We start from the raw sequence: 9413 nt of genomic DNA on the forward strand, positions 1-9413 counted from the left end.
TGCTCGTGGTCCGTTTTTCCTTAGGCAATGCGAGCCTGGCAGTCTCTGCCGAAGGACCCCACCACAGTCATCGCTGCCCGGAGAGCAGCCTGTCTTGTGATGTGCTCACTTTGCACCGAACTTTCTGAGACTATCATATAGAGAATTTAATTTTAACACCTTTTGGGTGCCTTCTCCCATTGCAATAGTGAAATTTAATGTCTGTCATGAGTAGCAACTACTTTTCACGATGTCATGGGTTTTTTCCCCTTCTTATCAAGGGGTATGCATCCTTTTCTTGTATATTTGTCCTTTCTTATTGCTGTCCATTGTGTTACGCCACAGGTGATGAAAAATGCCATTGAAGTTGGACAGGCTGGTGTGGCTTCTTCACAAAGGTCACAGGAAGAGCAGAGACCTTTTTAATGGAGCATACTAATGGGCTCCTGCTCTGAAAGGTGATAACATCGTGTCTGTAAAGTAAAATCCTCCAGGGCACTCTGGGTGTGAAGCCTGCTTTTCTGACATTTTTAAATGGTAAGGAATTTAACCATCATACTTCAGATGCATTATCTTATGTAACCATTCAATACCATTATCTTATTTAACCATTTCAGGTGTGTTGTCTTATTTAACCAACAGAATATCGCTAGCAAAAGTTAGAACAAGCAATCCTGGACAACTCTTAGTGCCACTTGTTAGTTCAAAATTCTTTCAGGATCTTCCTTAGCAAGTGGCTGTGGATAAGAGCTAATAGCTGGTTTATTGCTGCACTATATCAGTCTCAATTTGTTATAGGTTGCAGCCATCACTAATTCACCCTATTATTTCCTAAAGGAAATGTTAACCTGCACAATCGCTTTAAAAGCAGTAGCTAATGATGGGCAATATAATTTGATTCTTTTAACATACTTGCAATTAAGAAAAAAGTAAATCGCAGTGTCACCAGCTAACGCTACCATCAGTCCCTCAGCCGGAGTGTCAGGTGTGGGTGCATGCTGGGACCTCTCCCCCTCTGCCCTCCCTCATCAATCCTCTGCTCCACAATTCTGCTGGTTTCTTTGCAGAATTGGGACCTGGATGATTTCATCCACGGCAGTGGCTGCAGAATAAAGGTAATGCTGCCTCCCTGCTTCTCACCCATTGCCTCACTGCTGGGACATGGCAACCCCTGCCATGCTACCTATAAGAAGCAGGGTTATTTCAACCCCTTGACCAAAATCCCTGCAAAACCACAGTAAAAAGGACCTTGGGGATTGGTTTGCCTGGGGTGATTCTGGAGGACACAGCCCATATCGGTGGCGGTAGGCACCGATGCTACGGTGGAATTGGTTATTTATTGCTGGTCATGCACCCAGCCTACAGCTGTGTGTTTCTCTGCCCTAATTACAGCAAATTGTGATTGCGGTAACTTAATATTTGGATCCTGCATCCTAAAAATGGTTTGCTTTCATGGTGTTTCACTTGCAATAGCAGAGAACCCCCAGAGCACCAGCACTTAACTGGACTTTATTCATTTTTTCAGTGGACAGCTAACACACATCCGCACCCTCTGGCCCAATGGGCCAGGCTGGCCTTACCCTGTGCAGGTCCAGCCACAGGTAGCAGCAAGTTGATCCCCAGCTCCCTGCCTGGGGAGAGTGCTGGCAGATGTGTGTGGTTTTTTCCTCTTTTTTTTTTACCCCACATCCCACCAGCCTGAGGTTTTCCCAGAGGTGCTGCAGCGCCTGAACAAAGGGGCCAGAGCTGCAGTGGCCACTTCTGCAGGTGGCTACTGATTTAGCTGGTCCTGGGCTCACGTGACTGTTTACTTCCCAGGAACTGTTGTGGTTTGTGCTGTGCTTTATTCGTGGCGCTGAGCACGTAAAAACAGATAAGAAGCATTAGAATTACTCATAAATGGGATGCTGACCTGCTTGGCTACATATACAATTCCTCACCAAATGAAAATGCTGAGTGCCAAAAAAGATTTTAAAGGGACTGTCCTTATACTACTGAAGTGGCATTAGATATATTCTTTTAGTGTTTTGTGATACTTCTTTTTAGAAGGTTGTAAGTGCCTAGAAGCCATGTAGCTTCTCTGTGCTTATAAAAATATATTTATGCCCTATAGGTTAAGGGTTGTTACTCCATCACATCATGAGGGGCCTGAAGGAACATAATGTTCACCTATTTAGGGAAGTGGCAAGCTGAAATAGCTCTTCTGCAGCGCTTAAAGTAGCAATCTGGTGTGAATGCTTGAGCTTTTCTGCCACCAAGCGAGGCAGAGCGTGAAGTGATGAGTGACTGGCCCATCTTCTCCCTACAGTCGTCGTTTCCCATGAGTAATGTTGCTTTAAAATTTCATTTTCTTCGTGGTGTTTTCTACCTGTTTCTTCAAATTGCTCCCTCATTTCACAGCTTGTCATTTGTTTCACTGAAAGTATTTGGTTATGCCCCAAAGGCGTTTGCTTACTGATAGTGCATTAGTCTATTGTTGATGGAAATTATAACTTATATCAAGGCTCCTCTTCGTGTTTAAATCTTGACTTTATCAAGAATGATATTGTCAGATGTGTTACTTGGAGTTCAGTGAGCGAGCAGGCCATGGAGCCCCGAAGCCGCTGTTACCAGCCCGAGGAAAGCTCATGAATTTATTCCAGTCTGAGCTCACTTTCTTCCACAGTGTATCACCCTCTAACCTTCAAAAGGAGCAGGCGCAGAAGAGGTTTGATATTTCTGTTTGTACAGGGGCCTCTGCCTTGTGGTTAATTGTACTTGTGCCTGTGGGAAGCCATTGCTCCTGTTAGTCATGCTGCATAAACCACCTTTTTCCCTTTGATTCTTTGCTGAGTAATGGCTTGTTAGGGAAGACCAAAAAACTTCAGGTTCTTGCTCAGAGATTGAATGGACTGGAATAAATCTATGGCCTTTTCACAGTCTTCTGTGGACATTTTTATGGAATATGTATTTTAAATACCTAGCCATTATAGAAGGTTTTATAGAAATGAAAATAATATTAGGCTTTGCTTCCTATATAGCAATAAAACTTTTAAATTATCTCCAAAAATTCTACCTGAGTAAACTGTTAAAACACTATTCGTAGCAGAAGACAATGCCAGATAAACCTGTTAAAGTACATCAATGACCTGAAACCTTTCTTCCTTTACATATACTGTGCTTGGGGTGGTAGAAGTTGTAGGGCTGTTGCTAACTGAGGCATAAGGAGCATTTGGAAAGAGCAGAAGGCACTTGCAGATGCCACCAAAGTTTATAATATTTCTATTCTGTTGGCAGTTTACTTGATTGCAGCATTTATAAATGTTTGCTGATGAGATAGAGGAAGGGAAAAATCTTTTTTCTTTCCCCATTTAAGAAATCAGTCCATATGATAGCTCTGCCTTTGAGCTCCCCGCTGACAGCACGGAGCCCGTCAGCACCTTTTGTGGGATGTGAGTGCCGTTTCGGTGGATGGAAGGACTTTCTGGGGAGCCTCCGGGCAAGAGGATGCAACGTCAAGTCACAGCTGATGGGCCTTCTGCTCCTCCATGTATTGCTATTCGGGGGAGGCTTGGAGGAGATTTTGAAGAAGACAGCTGAGTACAAATCAATATTTTTCTTGACAGCCCTGGTTCTCTTCTTCTCTTTCCAATTTACATCTGTCCTCCAGAGATGACAAATCACAGTGTAGGAACCAGAGAAGCTTTCCATCTTCTGGATTACAGGGTGGGGTTGGGGATGGGTTTTTTTGTAATTCCACAGGCAAAATGGGTTAATTGATACTTTCCCTTCTGTAAACACTTTGAGATCCCTTAGATTTTCAGATTCTACCATTGCTTGAATAGTAGTGTATCTGTGATTTCCCCATCACCATTCTCAGGTTAATTTTTAGTCATTAAGATTGATTGTCTAAATTAGGAAATTACAAAGCTTTATGCTATTGAAAGCACTGCATGAAAGTCTCTGTAAAACCTCATTTGTTAGAGAACTGATGGGGAGAAAGCTCTTTGTCATCAAAAGTCAAATTTATTTTCTTTCATATTTTCAGCCTTGCTCCAAACACAATCTCTTGTGTTGATGCTGTTCTGCAGTTAAAGCTTTAGCTGAAAAATGTATAGGATCTTATTTATTACATACATGTTGAGGTATTGTGAAGCCTCAAAGACAGGAGAAAGGCAGAAGTTTATTTGCATTCTTTCAGAAAAAAATCACACACCCTTTTTAGCAAATAAATGCTTGTGTAACATTTTAATTTGATTTTTATAATGGTTTGTTTTGTTTGCATATCTGTTTCTTAAATTTTGGTTCCTGATTAACCATGAAGTTTTTAATTGTGAAATTCTTATTATTGTACATTGTCTGTCTCTCAGAAAAACCTAGAATTAGGAAACAATTTGAAGTACTTTAGGTTGAGCAGTTACTGCAACACAGCCTTACTATTAAGTTTCAAGGTTCAATATTGTCTTTGCCATTTTTCCCTTTGTGTGCCTTTTTAATTTTGGAGACTTCCTGATGTGCAGTTTTTAAATGATGTAGATAGTAGCACAGCCATTGTAATGATCACACCAGAGGAGCGGTTGTACAAATGCACGCTGGCATTTCATTAGTCCTGTTCTGCTGTGCGAGTTATTTAATAGCTGAGGTGGAAACTTGCACAGTTCCTTTATCTAGCACTGGAAGATCAGATCTCATTTTTATATTACCTTTCATGTATTTTTTCCAAAGCTGCTCTTTTGTATTGCTCAGGAGGGACCAGTAAGATTCTCTGTACTCGTGCAGTGTGTCAGACGGGCAAATTGTGACCAGCTTTATTTCTAACTCACTCTGACATGGTTAGGATGAACTGATTATGTAAGGTGGAAGTCAATCCCCCCAAAATAAACCTCTGAACTTTTGTGAACACTTGAACACCTTCAAATACATACCTGGGGGATCGTGAGGGCAGTGTGGCACGGGGGATGGAGGTCTGTCATGTTCTCTAGGTCAGTAACTGGAAGTGGTCAGACTGCGTCGAGTCACTAGATAGGATGCTTCAATATAATATCTTTTATAAGATGCGAAATGGGAAAATAATTCATTTTCTCTTTGTTTTTAGAGGCTCTGATCCTCCGAAGCAAATTCCAGCTTTGGCAGGGAATCTGTGTTGCAGAAAAAATCTGTACAAGTTTCAGAGGATTCACTGAAAAAAAAAAAAAGAAACTGATCTGTAAAAAAGAGACCACTCTCTTCTGTTCTTTCACAATAGAGCTGTGCAGCTTTCCTTTACCAGAACTGCTTATGACATGGCAACTTCTATTCAAAGCAGAAGATTATAAACTACAGAGAACAGCAAATTCAAGCCTATGTATCAAATTGAGATCACGTTGTTTGTGTTTGTGCTGAGTGACTGATTATGCTTCTAAAAATTTTGCTTTCTTTTAGCATTGCAGCATAATTTCAGGAATGTGAAATATATAAAGGTAATTTTAATGAGGGGACTTTGGAACGTGGTTGTTATTTATTTCTTGTTAATTACTCACTGTTTTGGTGCTACTATGATAAACCAAATTCTTTTGCTCTTGAAACTATTAGGGAGCTTTCCTGTTGATTTTTATGGGAGCAATGTCAAGGAAGACAAAGGGCAATCCTGACAGGTTCCCAGTATGGAAAGATTTGCATGAATTTAATTTTAAAATTTGTAAAGTAGAACCTTTCATAAAGATGCTTATGTATTCCCAGTGAAGAGGGTTAATTTCACCAAGTGGCATTTTTTATAATATGTCACTTAGTTTTGACATGTCACGTGATTCCAGTGCTAGGATTTCAGTGTTGAAGTAGGAATAGTAGTCATACGTTGTTTTCTGACTTCATGGTTTTCAAACATAATAATGTGCCGTGTTTTTCAAAACTTTGTGATATACTGTGAATTTTAGAACGTTTTATTATAGTTGTTAGCGATGACCAGCTTGGTTCAGTATTTCAAAATAGCTCTGGGTGGAGAAACTTTGCCACTTCTGAGATGCGAATAATTTTAAAGAGTGAACTGTACTTTTTTGTAGTTGTACGGTACTCTTCAAAAGTTGTACTTTTTTAGTTGTGCTGTGCTGTCCAGAAATATTAACTCTAATGATAAAAGAATATACAGTACACCTGTGGGGCCACTAGCCTTATAGGAGGCTTTTAGGCCTGAATGTATGTTAATTCATATGCAAAGTTTGTACACGTATTTCTTGCATTTCAGCATGTAGACCGAGTGGCTATTTAGAATCTACCTGCTGTAACTTTTTTTTTTTTTTTTTCAAGAAAAAAGGTAGGAAATCAAAGTGTAAATTCAAACATTCATTTGAAAGTGTTCATTTGCAAGTTGGATTTTGACATTTTTAAACTTGAAAAAGCCTATGTTCTCCCCCTCATAGTGCATATAGAGGAGAAGCAAATTTATGAGTTGTGAGTATTGTAAAGAATATATTCATGGATATACTGGGGTTTTTTTCTTGGCCTGGTTTGATTGCTTCTTCACTAAAAATAGTAGCTTTAACTTTAAGTTTCCAGGCCTCCTAGGCATAATGTTTTGATTAAAGTTGTCTCCTTCCACCCCATTTTTTTTACAGTAGTTCGTCTTAATTTGAACTTAAAAAATTCAGTGTGATGATACGGTGATGAATATTATCACTTCAATGAGCTGGAAGTCCTGATGTGATTAAAGTTAGTTTTTGTGTTTGACAGATGATGGTGCATCATCTGTCCTCATCTACTGAGATTTCGGCTGTCGATGCAGTTGGTGCTCTGGTCCCTGGGAAGAGCTTTTCCCTTGCACAGCAACTGCCCACCCTTCAGCTGCGTGCTGAGCAACGGGACCTTTTTCAAACCAATAAGCTCTTAAGGAGCATGTTTCCCATGCTCTTCAGGGCATAAAAACTGCGCCTTCTGGGAGCGGCATGGAAAAAAACTCCATTTTCACTGCAGAGACAGAGTGAAATGGCAAATTCACTGCATTATTCATCCACTCGGGAAAGCAGGGTTACCATCTAGTGTGGCAAATGGGATGGATTTTCTGTAAATAGGAAGATTAGATATGTTCTGGCCAAAGCGCCTTTGTGCTGAAATTTGTGCTATTTGTGACGCTGAGTGAAAGGTGAGCGTGACAAATGTACACCTGATGTTTAAAAGCTGTTTAATACTCTTTTGCAGCACCTCAAACCACTCCCTGTAGGAGAAGAGCAGCTAAAGAGGAGGAAACCCTGAAGAGCCTCGTGGACATTCTGCAGTGAGGAACGCGAAACGTGCCTGCACAGGGCACGCCAGCTCAGCGTTCAGCCACTACACCCCCTCTTAATGATACCACTGGTGCTCTCTAATTAGAAGTATACAGGAAATATGCTAAAAAGCAAAAAAAAAAAAAAAACACCCTAGAAAATGTCGCAATAGCAAGAAAACCCATTACATCTACAGCTCACCAAACTGACCCACATATTTCTGTAGTTTTATGTGTTTGAGTCCACTCAGCTGAGAGAAGCCCTGAAAGTCTTAACATTGCAAACTGCTGCTACAAAACAGAAAAATGAGACTCTCAATCAGTGAATCAACGGATTTAGTGAAATCTTCGAAAATTGTTTTAAAAAAAGGAATGTTAAATATCACAATTAAGTTTGAAAACACAGAACCTCCCAGCAAAATGATGAAAAAGGTTGTCCGAGTCCGGAGAAGGTGGAACATCAAGCATTAAACAAACTGCATCTCAGTGGGCACGCTGAATCGGCTGGAATCTAGACAGCAAAAGCTCAAGCACTAGAAAAGAAGTAGGGAATTTTTAAGAACAACTGTACAATTTTTCTAACGCTTCCTCTGCTCCTCTGTCTCTGTCTGCTCTAGGAGAGAGCTACATATATTGATAGTTATATTGAGAAAAATATTCCAGCTTTTAAGAATGGTGAAGACACTCTAAAAAAAATAGTTTAATACTAATATCTGGAACATTACCATTGTCTTTCCTTGAGGTTTAAAAGATCGATTTTCAGTTTTATCAGTCACTCAAAGCAGATATAACTGTATTTATCCCAGCAATTAGAAGTTACAATTTTAAAATGTTTCTACTCGTGTCTGTTATGTGACAATGCTAAATTGGACTGTAGTGAAATAGAGAGTAATGCTCATTTGGCTTTTCCAAATTTTCCTGTGTTTCATATGTGCATGTAAGAGATGACAACTCACGTCACTCATTTTTTTTAATGCACTCGATGTTCTACACTAATGGCACAACAATAAATTGGCTCCAACAGTTTCTCAATCTTTTTTTTTTTTTTTGTGGACATATTCCAATTTTCATTTTATCATTGGAAAATGTGTTCTTACTTAAAAATAGTACCATGCAATATTTGCATTTTCTGCTGCTAGTTGCCATATTTTTGGAGCTCTATATTATTTCTATTTTCTGACTGTTTATTTAGATTTTCTTTTGGTTTTAGTTAAATTCTTAGAAGGCTTCTGTCAAATATTGTTCTTTTCTGAAACAGTCTTCTGCAGGAGTTCAAAGCTAAAATGGGAGTTTTGGGGGTTTTGACATAAAGGTGTTTTTAAACTAAGTATGTTCACTTGCGTGCCTTTTAATTCAGTATCCATGACATGCTTCTTTATTGCTTTTTCCATTAAAAATGAGTTTATACCATGCTGATACAAGGCTTATATTCAGAGAAGTCCAGCATGCACATTCTTGGTATTTTAATACCAAGTAAAGGAAATAATTATATTTAATTTTAAAATATATTTCTAGCATAGTCATTATTTCATAAATTTGGCATATTCAGTTAAAATGTTTTCTTAACACTTTTTTTCTTCTGCCCGACGAAAGTTAAAAGCAATAGGCTGTTGGCTTTAAGCCATTGACTTTTAATGTGTACACATATAAGTGGTACAAAGAAATAAAAATGCGGCGTGGAGATAGCAGAAAGCCTCACAGAAGGCAGCGGATCCTGCCTGTTGTACAGCAGAGTTTCACAAATACGGGCAATTGTGGTAATGAGATGAAAATGAAAGTTGGTGGCGTTGGAACTGAACTGTCGTGGGAAAGTTTTGGAATAATCTGGGTAAGGAATCTGGAATCTCATTTGTCTTCTCTTGTCGGAGAAATTGCAAGGAATTTATCTGCTTTTCCACTTGGAACTATACATAAATGAACTTCTTGATTGTGTGGAGTAGTTGCGTAAGTTTTTACTTGGAAACAACTGAATTTTTAGTATGCAGTTTATTTATAAATTGTTGACAGCTTTGATTTTTCATTTATTATTATCAATGTTGCTTGTTTGAAGTTAATAATTCATGTTCCTTCAATGGGTCAGTAGAACTTTGTGGCAGAAAAATAATGAATAGTGAATACAGCACTCTGAACCACAGATTTTTGTATAAGTAATCGGTTTTGACTAAGTTTTTGGAGTTCTCTGGCTTTGCAAATGTTCTCACCAACTCTAAGTAGCTGTCTT

At 39.1% G+C, this 9413-nt stretch overlaps 1 long non-coding RNA gene across 1 annotated transcript in view; it reads left to right on the plus strand.

Annotated features, from left to right (window-relative positions):
• Positions 1-8218, plus strand: part of LOC141965578 (uncharacterized) — a 32005-nt gene extending 23787 nt beyond the window's left edge. The window contains exon 4 of the long non-coding RNA XR_012634479.1: positions 7129-8218. This is a non-coding gene — a long non-coding RNA (uncharacterized LOC141965578). The remainder of the gene's footprint in view (positions 1-7128) is intronic.
• The last annotated feature ends 1195 nt before the right edge of the window (positions 8219-9413 follow it).

The sequence above is a fragment of the Athene noctua genome, chromosome 13, assembly GCF_965140245.1.
Source record: "Athene noctua chromosome 13, bAthNoc1.hap1.1, whole genome shotgun sequence".
Classification (NCBI taxonomy): Eukaryota; Metazoa; Chordata; class Aves; order Strigiformes; family Strigidae; genus Athene; species Athene noctua.